Genomic DNA, 13,789 nt, shown 5'->3' on the forward strand with positions numbered 1-13,789 from the left:
ATGAGTTGGGCAGTTTATAGCATCTCCTGGCATCTGTTAGAATGAGAGTAAACAGAAAAGACAAGTATTTGTCTTGAAGAAAAAAATGTAAAAGCAAAAAAATTAAACAAAAAAATGTAGAATTGAATGAGTCAGCAGGTTTGTAACCCTTTGTCCTTTTTGCCTTTCAGCCTCCAACGCATTATCGATAATCAGACCGATCACTGGGTCTCTCTCAGGGAAGGTTAATCTTCCCTGCTTCTTCTCCACCATCCCAACCTCAGCACCAGTCATCAGTCCCAATGGAACGGTCACTAATAGTGGAGATTACCTGCGGATCAAATGGACCAAAATAGAGGGAGAGGTAGAATCCACAGTGCTCGTGGCACAGAATGGGGTCATCAAAATAGGCTCCAGCTACAGGAACCGTGTCTCAGTTCCCAGTCACCCTGAAGATGTAGGTGACGCCTCACTGACAATGGTCAAGCTGCGTGCCAGTGACGCGGGCACTTATCGCTGTGAGGTCATGTACGGCATTGAGGACACCCAGGATACAGTCAACCTTGATGTCAACGGTAAGAGTCATGAAATCTTTAGCATGTCATACTAGAATCCTTCAGAAAGACTTGTTTCCCCAAGATTCTCTCTGAATGAAGAGGGGGTTTGCTGCAAAGGCTTAATAATAGTGAAATGCAATACAAGTGGTGATAGAAATGTAAACCATACGAGAGAACTTTGGGCGCCCTTCTGCTTACTTTGATAGCAGCAGCTACCCAGTAGTTACGCAGAGTAACCACAGTTTGCAGTTGTTCTTATTTTAGAGGCGATGCACTCTTGAAAAAAATCACTTGAGAGTTTAGGACCCTGTCCATACCAAGCAGCCATTCCAGGGTTCATCCGTCTAACCCAAACAGCCATCAGAGCCCAAATACAAATGGTACTCCACATGTGGGTATGCATAACAAAAGCCGTATTATAACCTCATCCGTCCCTGTCATTGCGAGTGCCACCTTGTCAGTGGGGATTTTCCTCTTGGTGGGGCACTCAGTGGGTGTTACCATGTCTTTTTTGCTTTGCCCTCACTAAGCAATATCCCTCATCAAATTTACACAAGTGTTAAATTATGAACATGCATCATTACTGCAGTACCTTCAAGCCAAAAGTTATGGTCTCCTTGGGGGGAGGTCACCCTTCTTTACCTCCTGTCATTATGTGCATTCTACATGTGCTCACTTGAGATGTATGCTGGAGTTATAACTCATGTTTTGGGGATGTAAAAAACATGGGTGGGGTGGGGGATACTGGGATAGTTTTGGTTTTCACTGCTTTACAATCTGCACATCCTCTTTTCCAACTATCTGCAATGTTAATTAGGACTATCAATCATATCTTCTGCGCCTGTTTACTGTCCACAAATATGGGGATTTCAGGGCCATGGCATCATCTGCAGTTATCGCGTTCATTTGTGGTGAACTGTGGAGTATTTCGCCTTATCCTCTTGGTTTATTGCAAAGTTCATCCTTTCCAAAGAAGCTGAGATACTCAGTTATTTATCTCATGGTGTGTGCTTTGTAAGACATTTGTCATAATTTATAGCATTGAAATTATGATGATGAATTCCAGATCCTAATGTTCACCAAAACTTTATTATGATGCACTTTTTGGATGGTCATTTGTTTTTTCTTCAATTTGTTGCCAGGTGTTGTGTTTCACTACAGGGCAAGCACCAACAGGTACAATTTGGACTACCAGAAGGCCGTCCAAACTTGCCAAAATGTTGGAGCAACCATTGCTACATATGAACAACTGAAAGCAGCCTATGAGGATGGTTTTGATCAATGTGATGCCGGCTGGATTGCTGACCAGACTGTGAGGTTAGCAATTCAATTCACTGCCATTTAGTCAGTTCTTTCAAACAGTACCGCTCTTTCATTCATCCTTTCCATCCATATTCTTCGGGGGGATCACGGGGGCTGGAGTCGATTCTAACTTACATTGATGATGAGTTGGGATACACCCTGGACAGGTCAACAGTTCATCACAGGGCTAACACATAGAGACGAACAACCATTCACACTCTCACTCACATCTATGGATAATTTAGTTACCAAGCTTGAGCACCCAGAGGAAACTGCTAACACACTGCTATGCAGTGATACATATCTGATTGTATTTTGATGTGATGCAAAATTATTTTGAACAAAGAGAGTAGGATGGTCTAACTCATGTGTTATGATGTCTCTTTGTTTCTCTGTCTGCACAGATACCCAATCATAAGACCAAGGAATGGCTGCTATGGCAACCTCAAGACTAAACCTGGTGTTAGGACATATGGGACTAGGAAACCCACAGAAACCTATGATGTATTCTGCTACGTAGACAGACTTGATGGTAAGTCAACCATAAAATTAGGCTTTTCTAGTTCTAACTAATGAGGTGTCGTTAAGAGGCACTGACACACCCTCTGGCTGAAATGACAAAACCTCCAAACTATTACAGTGCCAAAGCAAATTACTTTTACTGCTCAGAAGACCACTGTGAAAATACACTTAATTATTTTGTTAGAATGCTTTATTTGTGACAATGTGTTATAATCTGTTATATATTTTTCAAAAAGGAATTAGTGTTAGAGAGAAGATCCTATTAATGACACTAAAGCAGGAGTCAAAATTCATTCCTCCAGCGTAGTGGTTTTTGAAAAATTCGCCAACAAAAATGTGATAATGGGGGTTTTAAATGGCTTTGGCACTGCTCATGAGACGTCTTCACTTTCCAGCCAAAAGTCTTTTTCTGTCTGTTCATTATTCTGCCTGTTACTGCTGATAGACTCAACTCCACTCAGAGAGTTTTACGAGTATTAACATCCCTCTTGACACATCTAAACTCCATTCATCCCGCTGAAGTTACTCTTAGCTGGGATTTATACGGTGCAGCCCTGCATAATACAAAAGTTTAAATATTTTGGAAGAAGATACAAATGAATAAGGTGAGAAAATGAAGATATCAGTCCATATTGTGACATTAATATTAGTAGTGTGACGAGCTGATGTAGACAATGGTGTCAGCCAAAGTATGTCACCCCGCCCCACAGTCACTAAGGGCATGCACATACATCTTCCACACTCTTCAATCTCCACCCTTGCTTGTTGGATCATCATTGTGTGTTTTATTTGGTGATAGAAAGTAGCATAATAGGCCATTTTTCTGGCATTACTGTATTCATTAGATAGTTTAAAGAAGAGGCAGAGAGAGGGAGATGACATGCTACAAAGGGTTTCCACTGGAATTGAGCTGGGCACACTGGTTACATCGGTAATTGTTACTACTACAGGCTACCACAGACACCACAAGGCCCAAGATATTCATTAGTATTAAAATGTTCATTCATATAATCTCAGTTTTCTGCTATTTTATGTTCGAGCAAAAATACTTGAACTTAACCATCAAAATTCACCTAGCGGCTTTGAAATGCACAGTTAAAATTGGGATGTAAAATAAGTGTACTAATATAACACTTGTACTAACGAATGTAATTTCTTTACATTCAAAGCTTCTATTGAGTTTTTTCTGTCATACTTCATCATCCTTAAAACAAAAAATCCTCAAACAATTCCTCCATTTCAATGAAGTGATTCATCACATATGATGAGTTCAGCTTTTTCTTCTTTTTAAATTAACTTTCTTTAATGAGTATACCTGAACCAAACTGGTGGTTTTACTGTTGGTAGAAAAGTGATGATGTCTTGAAGAGGTGCAAAGTTAGTGCGGATACATAATATTATCTTTTCTTTTTTGTAACGACCTAAGTAATTCACTCTAATAATGTTCCAAAATCCATTAGTCATTATTGTGGTTATATAAAAGTAATTTATGTGGCTGTTAGATTGTTGCTAAACCTCCCCATTAATACAGGCACGTGCCCTCCCTTTGTATGCTGGAAAGCAAATAGCTTTTGATCTGGATTGGAAATGTTGTTTTTCGAAAGGCTGAAAGCCAACAAATATATAGTATATATATATATAACATATCGTGAAGTTTAATTGTTGAAAGTGACTGTTTTGGGGAGGATTTCATGTCCCTTGTCTGCTTTAAAGAGGGATTCATTTCAGGGTGGATAATCTCAATGCCGTTGTAAATCAATGGGATGAAACCAACATGGGATATTTGAAATGCTACGCCCAAGACTAACTGAAAACATGTAGCCAGTCAGTCATCCTCTCTTAAAATTTTGTTTGTTTTCAATTAAGTTATTGCCTTTCTAGTCTTTAATTTACATAACCCAGGCAACGACAAATGTTCCTTTCTGAAGGTAAGATCCTAACAAAACAACATGAAGCAAGGAACACTGAAGGTGTAATCTTATTCACTCACCCCGAGGGGAAACCTAATGTTTTGCAGTACAGATGCATTCATTGACAGGCCAGGCACATTGTCTGCATTGCTATCCCACCTCAGATTAATATAATGAATGAACTACTGTTGTCCTAAATATGATTGGTGGGAGATGTTTTGGGTCCGTGCCCTGCACAGCTGTGACTTTCGTCAGCTGTTTTTGGGCTATGTCTCTTCTGAAAGGTCAAAATGATCTAAAAATCTGTAGCTTGAGATTACTCCAAATGACCGGCTGCCTAGCTCTGTTTAGTGCAAATAATTAGAAAAGAAATATGAAATGACTGTCCATCTGTTAGTAATACAGCTTTCATTTATGCCAAAGTTTGTGGAATTGTGAATTAACCCTCCGCCTGGGGTGACTGCTTAGTTGGAGTAATCAGATTTTGTTTTCGTGATTGCTGGTGATTTGTTACCATGCTGCCTTTGAGTCAGTGCCTTTTGTTCAGACTTTGTTGCATTTTGCCATCTGTGTTTCAGGTGAAGTGTTCTATGCTCCTGTGACCAATAAGATGACTTTTGAGGAGGCCAGTCAAGAGTGTAAGCGGAGGAAAGCTGTCCTGGCAACCCCTGGCCAGCTCCATGCGGCCTGGCGACAGGGCCTGGACAGATGTGACTACGGCTGGCTCTCTGATGGCAGTGCACGACATCCAGTTTCAGTACCTAGAACGCAGTGTGGGGGAGGCCTGATCGGTGTCAGGACCATGTACCGCTACAGAAACCAGACTGGCTTCCCGGAACCAACTAAGAAGCTTGGAGCTTACTGTTTTAAAGGTAAACTCACTTATATCATCGTGCTGTCAGTAGATTTACAGTATGTCACGGAAAAAATTGTCACCTGCATATGGTGGGTCATATGGTGTCTATATTTATAGTTTGGTTTAGACAGTGGCAGACAGTGATTGAAGCCACAGAGCATTCCCTGTCAAAACCAGGCCTGGACTGTAAGGAGCTATGACCTCATCTCCTCTTTGCCTCTGCTCCCCCACCCTTTGATTTTCTGCTTCTTTGCACCACTGTTCACGTTTCCACATCTGAACCAGACCAGCATTTTAACATGTTTACAACCTGCCTCATATTTGGTTAATTGTTTTGTTCAATGTATTTTTTGCTTTATGATTATATAGTTTCAGTGACAACAACAACATGAGCAAAGGAGTGATTTCTTTATGAGCATTACGTGTCATGTGCCAGACTACTTGTACAGATTTCAGCGTCCAGTTGACCTCACTGTCTCACACTTCAGTCTCCCGCCCATTTTTGTGGCAAGAAAATTAGCCAAGGGGAGGGTAAGCAATGGTCATGGCAGTTCTTATTCTAACAGGAGATTAATGACCACCAGTTTGCTTGAGAGTTTGTGGACAGTCAGTATCTGTCTGTGTTTTTTTTTTTTTTTAATCTTTATTACTTCCAGCTGGGCTAATCAAGGCTCCTTAAGCTTTTATCCTTATCCGACCTCACTGTTGACGTGAAACAAACTAAAACAGTTTATGTACCTGAGTGCTTTCCAAATGTCATCATTATTTTAAATAATGTTATGAAAGGCCAAATTAATTGTTATTCCAATCATAACTGCTTCTAACTAAATCTGACAAGCCAATGTGTTGTTAGGAAACATCGGTTAGGATGTTTATAAACTTTTTGCACCTTCTGTGGACTCTTGACACACTAAGCTATGGATGGAAAAGACACCTTTTTGCAAACCATGGCAATTACTGACCATGGGAAGTCAGGAGTGTATAGCTATGGATCTCTGTAAACAGTGACACTTGACGGTCCACTGGAAGTTAGCAGAATTAGGCTAATCCCTCAAAGTGTTCTCAACTAATCAGTATCCCCAGGGAAGACTTAAACGATGTTGCCATTTAGAGAGGCAGCAAAAGTAACTAATACCACACCTGTCAGCCCTTTTAGCCTCACTATCTCACTCCCTTTTTCGCCTTTCTCATCTCATTTCCGCTGTCAGAGTTTGCCCTCTGTCATTCTCACTTGTACTTATCAGAGCAGACGTTTGGATAATGGACAAAGCTACTACTGGACTTCTAAATTCAGTCATCCTTGGTGACCCTTGACCTGGCCTTTCCATCTTTACAAATGAGAGGTTGGACAGATAAGCCGTCCCCTGCCTGGCCATTTACTGCCCCTGAGCTATGCTAACTCTCGCGGTGATAAGTCCCCATGGAGTTCAGAGGGCACACAAACAGTCCACCCTCACCTCCTCCTCTGTGTATTTCATGTCAGCTCTCTCTGTCCTGTTGTATTTACGCCCAGGCCCAAGTGCTTTTCAAGTACCCTTGTTTGGTGGGACTCACTCCATCATTTTCTGCTTTCCCCCTCCCAATAATATCTCAAAACCTGCGTCAGTTAGACTACACAGTAAGACAAGGAGAAAGGAGGTTGGTGCAGAGGGAAAATGGGGATAATTGGGCTCTGGTTGATCGCTGGATTGGCCTGAAGAAAACAAAGGCCTCTGTAACAGCAACAGCTCAGACGCAATGGTGAGATAATGCACTCCCTCTGAGAGCAGGCCCTATTTTTTCCTGTTAGGGAAAAACCTGTCTCACACTTTACATCAGAGATAGTTTCATGTAGAAAGAGGGCTGGTACATAATGGTCAACAGCTGGCTTTACACAATCTGTCTGCGCCAGTGAGGAAAGCTTTCTAAAGTTGTAATGCTGCTTTTTATGGGTGTGAGGAAATGAGAGAGCATGGGAAGAGAGAGGGGCAGGGAGAAAGAGAAAAGAGAAACATAAACCAGTTAAAGGGATTTACTTATAAATGAAACCTTAAGAATAAGTAGACAAGTTCATTAGAGAGCATTTGAAGACTATTACTGTCAGGTGAACTGTCGGAGGAGACACAGTGCAAAGATAGGACAAAAATAATAAGGGCAAGTCTTACAAAGCCACAACACTGGAAGGAGTTTATATGCTGTTTAATTCCTCTGTTCCTCAGGAAATGTTTAGAGAAAGTGCAGAAAATAGAACACTTTGAAAATTACCTCATGTGCCCTGAGCTGACGACAAGCTATCAAATTTCATCAGGTACAAGAGACTATTAATGGAAAATCAGCTTGATAATAATGGCCTCTCTGACACTATAAGGTAATTGAGGTCATTTCCAAGCAATTTTAGTGCCGATAAAAACTTTGAAAAGTATTGGTTCCAACTTTCTTTGAGTTTATTAAGTAAATTAATGTTGACACAGGTTATAAACAGCTTTAAGACTTACAAGAGGTCCTTCACACTCAGGTTTCTAGGAAACTTTTAACTGTGGGTACTTAAACTTTAAGTGTCACTGTTATTGCAGCTGTGGCATATTGCTCTTTTAAGGCTATTGGACTCATAAGGCTTGTCTCAACAACCCCCTGCTCCACATACATGTATAAAAAATACAATATTTACAGTGATTTGATCAGTTTTGCACATCATTAAGTTGACTGGAACATTTGTTTTCGAGTGAGGTGACTGACAATTTGACTTTTGGATCTTTGTTTTAATCTTTCCACACCTCAGCATTGTGTCTGCATTCTTAAAAGTGTAACACAGGGGGCGCTGATAAGCTCAGTTGGTAGAGCAGGCATCCCATGTAAAGAGGCCTTGTCCTCGCTGCAGCGTCCCCAGGTTCGAGTCCTGGCCTGGGCCCCTTTGCTGCGTGTCACTCCCCCTCTCTCCTTCCTATCGTCTCTCAAGCAATAAAGCCATACAAAGGCCCAAAAAAAAAAAGAATTTAAAGTGTAACACAGTGTGAATCCGGGCTGTTTGGAAGATATACTATACTATAAGATCCTCTACAGAATTAAATAGGATTGAAGTTAGTTGATTAAGGTGAAATGATACTCCACAGATATAAGTGTTGGTCACTCAGTGTCTTGACGATAATCGCACTGTAATATTTAAAAGATTATTAGTCAGACGGATGATTTTTGTAATATTTACTTTTTTAATTTGCAATGTGCTTTTGTATGTTTCTTAGGAAGGAGAGAGGTGATCAACCGGACCTCCTTTGTTGATGTGTCTGTGCTTGAAATCGTCACCACCATCAGCTCCACTACCTCCATCCCTTTACTGGAGAGTAGCACCACTACGCTTACCCCAACATCCAAAACTGTGTCAGACACAGAGGAGTCCCAAGACTCATCAGCTCCAACACAAACTCCGTCTATGTTCTCTACCAGTATGGCTCCACCTCGCCCCACACCAGCGGGCCAGGAAGAAGAGTTAATCACCACAGTCGCACCCACCATCAAAGAGGAACATGAGGACTCTGACGATCTAACAGACTTGAACGTTGAGGACTTTGTAAGTGAAAATGTAACCAGTGCAGAGTTTGTTCCCAAACGTGGTGACACATTCACAGCACCCCAAAACACACCGGAAAGCACTGAGTCGGTGTCCAAGCCCACCGAGGAGCCAGATGATAACTCAGTAATTGAAATCAATACAATCCAACCCGATGTCCACATACCAGACACCTCGCTCATCACAGAGCCCATGTTTGCTGAGGGGAAGACTGAGGAAACTATTTTGGATTCTGGGATCACTACAGCGATGACCTCCGACCTCACCGACACTCCAACAGAATCAATTGAATTAAGCAGTGAGGAGGTGTTCAGCTCCTCAGAATCAACACCCTCAACCACTGGGCCTCATTCAACAACACCATTCCCTGACTTTGATCTTGACGATGATGATATTGAGTATGTTTATGCTGTCGAGGCAGAGCCACCTCCTCAGCCAACCCAACAGGACCTCTCATCAAGCCCACCAGAGAGCACTAGTATGATTGAGGGAACAGCTCTGCCCACTGGCAGTGAGGTGGAGATCACCACCACAAGACCACCAGAGACTACTAGCACTGCAACAAAAACCACACCTCAAATGCAGGATGTAGAGACGCCAGCTGTTGTCTACAAAGAAGAGACCACATCTGCAGCTGCAACAGCCTCCGCCATCCTGATTGACAGTGAAACTTCCGCTGAAGATGTGACATTGTCAACAAGTGTGCACGTCTTTGATGAGTCCACCACTCAGCTGCCAGACCACAGCAGCGGTGACGCCCTGACAGTGGACGACACAGAGATTGGCACAGAGTTCTTTACATCCTCTCCTGTGGATTCAGCTGTGTCTGACACAACCACCTCTCCTGGTCCGGTGGTCACTGATGAGCAGTCCATCCAAGTGAACAGTGTCATGCAGATGCAGAATGCATCAGGTAAGACATATACATTAAACCTTTGAATCAGCATTTGACATATTAAGCGTTATTGAGATTTATTGTGCTGCAGTAGCTTGAAGTTGGGGGCCACTGTGCTGTCCAGGGTGCTGAAGTGGAGAGGGAGAGAGTTTGATACTGTGCCGATGAGAATGTATAGTGGTTGGAGTAAACTGAGGTCACATAAAGAGGCAATGCACAGCAACTCAGCAGCTGGCCAGCTCAAATCAAAGGTTCAAACAAAGGTGGTCCTTTTTTATTTTGTTCCTAAAGCATTTAAATAATAATAGTAATAGTTATATACAATCAGTTGCAGTGTACTAGCACATATGTTTGCATGATGAGTCAATTTTAAGTTGTTCCATGATGAACCACGTGTTTTGTTTTCCGGTTCCCCGAGGCTCTGTTTGTGTGTGTTCTCATTGTGGACTGCTGCTGAAAGACTGCTTAGCCTTAGGACCTCCTCAGTTAATCCAGCTGAGCAGATGTCCCGATGATGATTTTTGTTGACATGGATAAGAGAGAGAGGGTGGGAAAGAGAGAAGGCGAGAAAGACAAAAAAAGACATGAGGAGATGTTTAATCTGGATCATAAGTAAAACATTTAAAATACACAGTTTTAATTTTACTAATGTTGTTATAACCTTTGCATGAACACATAGAGATCAATTTTCTTCTTTCAAATATCAGATAGATAAAATGTCCTTTAAACCTTTTGGTCAGTGGCTAACACAGTAGATCAGGATAAACACTAGCTAAAAGCTTTTTTTGTATACATTTATTTAAAATTGTAGCTCTCAAACCTTGAGAGTGGCTGATTCTAGATTACCAGTTACAATGTGCTTTCAGTCAAGTGTTTCTACTGTGACTGTTACATAAGAAATACTAGAATTTTTTAACTTCGATACAATTCCTTGAAAAATATCGATATCTGATACCCTTTTCAATCCCATAAAATGTAAAAATCATCAAAAAACATTGATACAATTTTAGAATGCTTACTTGAGGTGACACAGGGGTGATGTAAATGTCTGAGTTATGTCAATCATGTTTTTGTAGACACAAGTTGAAGAAAAATGGATTTAGCAAATTTAGAAATTTGAAAATTAGGCCACGACTTTCAAGGCAAGAGCACATGATCTCATATGCGACTAGCAGCTGCACAATTTTTTTACTCCTTTAATTTACTCTCACATCTGAGCTGAGCTCCCTGAAGAGCAGCTCATGTTGGATCTGGGGAAAGTTTACAAGCTAATGGATCGGTCATTTGGCTGTTTTTTGGATCTGGTCTGGCTTCGTGGTAGGTGCGAAACCTGCCTGAGAGAGCAGCAGTCTGTACTACAGATTATACACTCTTAAACTGCTTGTGTGTCCATCACCATTTTCTGCAGTGTGGTCACTTTAGTTGCCAAGAGTACTTATTACATATGCCGTTGTTTGTGTGTGCATGTAACACTGGGATAGAGGCAGATATACAAAGTCTGTGTGTCTTTATGCCTTGTGTGTATTTGTACTGCAAATCACTACGCATTTGCAGTATTTCTCTCCTGGTGAGTGCATGTACCAGCTTACTGACAGCCAGCCTGGCAGTAACAGAGTTGGCAGTCTACCTGAGTAAGCAAGCACAGATGCCTGTCTTCAGCATAGACTGGACTCCACAGGTGGTGATGTCATTGCTAACGCAAAATCTCCCCTCTCGGTGAGGACAGCTGGAGGCTGCCTGACCCAAGTGAGTGATTACTGCTACAACATGTGATGTGGCTCAGCTGAGACATTCAAGGTCTCTTTCTGCCCTCCCAGTTTGTGTGGGAAAAGCTTGTGGAAAATATTGTGGCACAAGCAGAAGTGTGTTGTCTGGCTTCATGGTAACAAATTGCACAATAATATCAAGATGTTAAAAAATGTTCATAAGTTTCTGATTAATTGAAGACAATCAAATATGCTGTTTATGAAGTGTTTATAGGGCAAATTATGACTTGAAATATTGATACTCTGAGGCGTGCCAACCACAAATGTCACAATACAATACACAACACCATCAGCAGAACATTCTTACTGTAATAAAATATCTATTTAACAATCAGTTCACACAGATCCTTAATGGAATAGTTTGACATGGTTGCTTCACAACTGGTCCTGGCCAAAAAATAGATTGGCACTTGTTCCTCAATTTAGCTTTTTTTTGTGGAGACTAAGCAGAAGCAATTTAATAAGTTAATGTGTTAGCTTTAAAGGTGCTGGTAGGTGGCTTTTGTATCTGTTTGACACATAATTGCATAACAGCCTCTGTGTATATGTATGAATGGGTGCTTGAATGTACGTTACAGAGCGCTTCAAGTAGTTGGTAAACTGCAGCACTGTGCAAGTCCATTTAGTTGTGGGCATTCAACCCTGCATCAGAAGGGAATAAGCGTATATCCTAAAATGTCTAAACTGTTCCTTTATGCCTGGTGTGCATTTGTACTGCAAATACTGAATACTTTTCCAGCCTATAATGTAAACCCTGAACATGCAACAAGAATATTGGACACTGGAAGAGTGCATTGGTAATTAGTTTGGCTAGTTTTTTTTTTAACTTTTTTTAAACTAAATTAAACACCACAGACCTTATTTTTGCCATCGTCAATCAACTGCTTTTATCCAACTCTAAAATATGCTGTATATATTGAAAGATGAGTCCAAAATGCAGTGTGGGTGGTCATAAATTAATTGCTTTAAAGTTAATAAATTCCGTAAAGTTGTATTGATAAAGATGACACTGGTGATTATGATACATTATTATATGCTTCTACTTAAGGGCTATGTATATTGGCTTGGATTTAATAACAAATGACATTTTAAACAAATCCCCAAGAATAATTAAAACCACTTAAAGGTTGTTGCCAGCTGAGGTATTAATTTGTCCCTCACAGCTGTGTTTTTTCCTAACCCCACTGTGCAGATTAGGGTGGCCAGTGCTTGAGTGGGCCTCTTTGATCTGGGCATTCATGTTTAATGTGGCTTCTGGAGCTTCAGGGTAGACATCTGATTAGAAAAGTGTACATGGTTCAGTCTGGTGGGTCCATTGCCTGAGTTCCCAGGGCTGGTCTGGGTTTTAAACAGGTGTCTTTCTGCAGAGCTGAGCTGGTGCAGGTGTGCTTGTCTGCAACCAGTAATCTTTCTGGATCACCATTTGTGGGAAACAAAGTGAGAGGGGATGAGGGGCAGAGAGAGAGAGAGATAAGTAGTAAAGTATGCAAATCAAAGGATTTCATGGTAGGTTATTATTTTTCTCCTCTTTGCTTGAACAACATAATGCAAACAGTGCTAAACAATTCAGGACCACACTGTTCATTGCATGATTAACCAATGCTCTGTTCTTTTTGCCACCAGCATATTATTGGATTTGTCAAAAGCTTGATGCTATGGCTGACTCACAAAGCATTTTTATTAATTAAGGACACATGAAACAAAACCTTTTATGCATATTCTTGTAGGGATGATAGCCACATGAGTAGGAGAAGTGAAGACTATTTCCAGAGATGAAGGGCTGTTGTTTGACCCAATGTTGTTCCTTTCCGCAGGCATACTATGTGGAAATTTACTGGGTGTCATCAAGGTTTTCTTATTTTTCTCAACGCCTGGGAAATGGACTTAATCCCTTTTCTTAGCTTCAAAGATTATAATTGGAATCCAATAGTTAATTAACAGCTTTAATATCTTGAAAGTTGGGTTTGGTGCAACTACTGTGTCTTTTGGAGGAGGTACAATATTTCCTGCCAGGCAGCATCTTGTTTATTTACAGTATATTCATAAACAATTCTGAGGGGACATAGCATAGGTGGATGACTATAAAATTGTAACATTTGCATGCTCTAAGAGTTGAACGCTGCCTCTGTGTGAGCCTTAAAATGAAGAGCAGACAGCTGTTGACATCCGAAATCACTCAGTTTGTAGTTCCATGTGTTTGGATAATATAATACACAGACATGACATGATAACATCATTACTTTTATAGTATGATGCTATCCAAATAAATAGTATTGCTATAAATGTTGCCTTTGCGAAAGTTAAAATGATTTTAACTGGATATCAATGTTTAGATCTATTGCAATTATATTTTAAGCTGTAAATTGTGATGACATTGTCTTGGAATGTATTTTATTATTATATGATGATGTAGGGATATGTTATGTTCTAAAATGTTACCACAAAACTTCACAAAACA

The sequence above is a fragment of the Pagrus pagrus genome, assembly GCF_965226575.1.
Source record: "Pagrus pagrus genome assembly, chromosome: 8".
NCBI classification, from domain to species: domain Eukaryota; kingdom Metazoa; phylum Chordata; class Actinopteri; order Spariformes; family Sparidae; genus Pagrus; species Pagrus pagrus.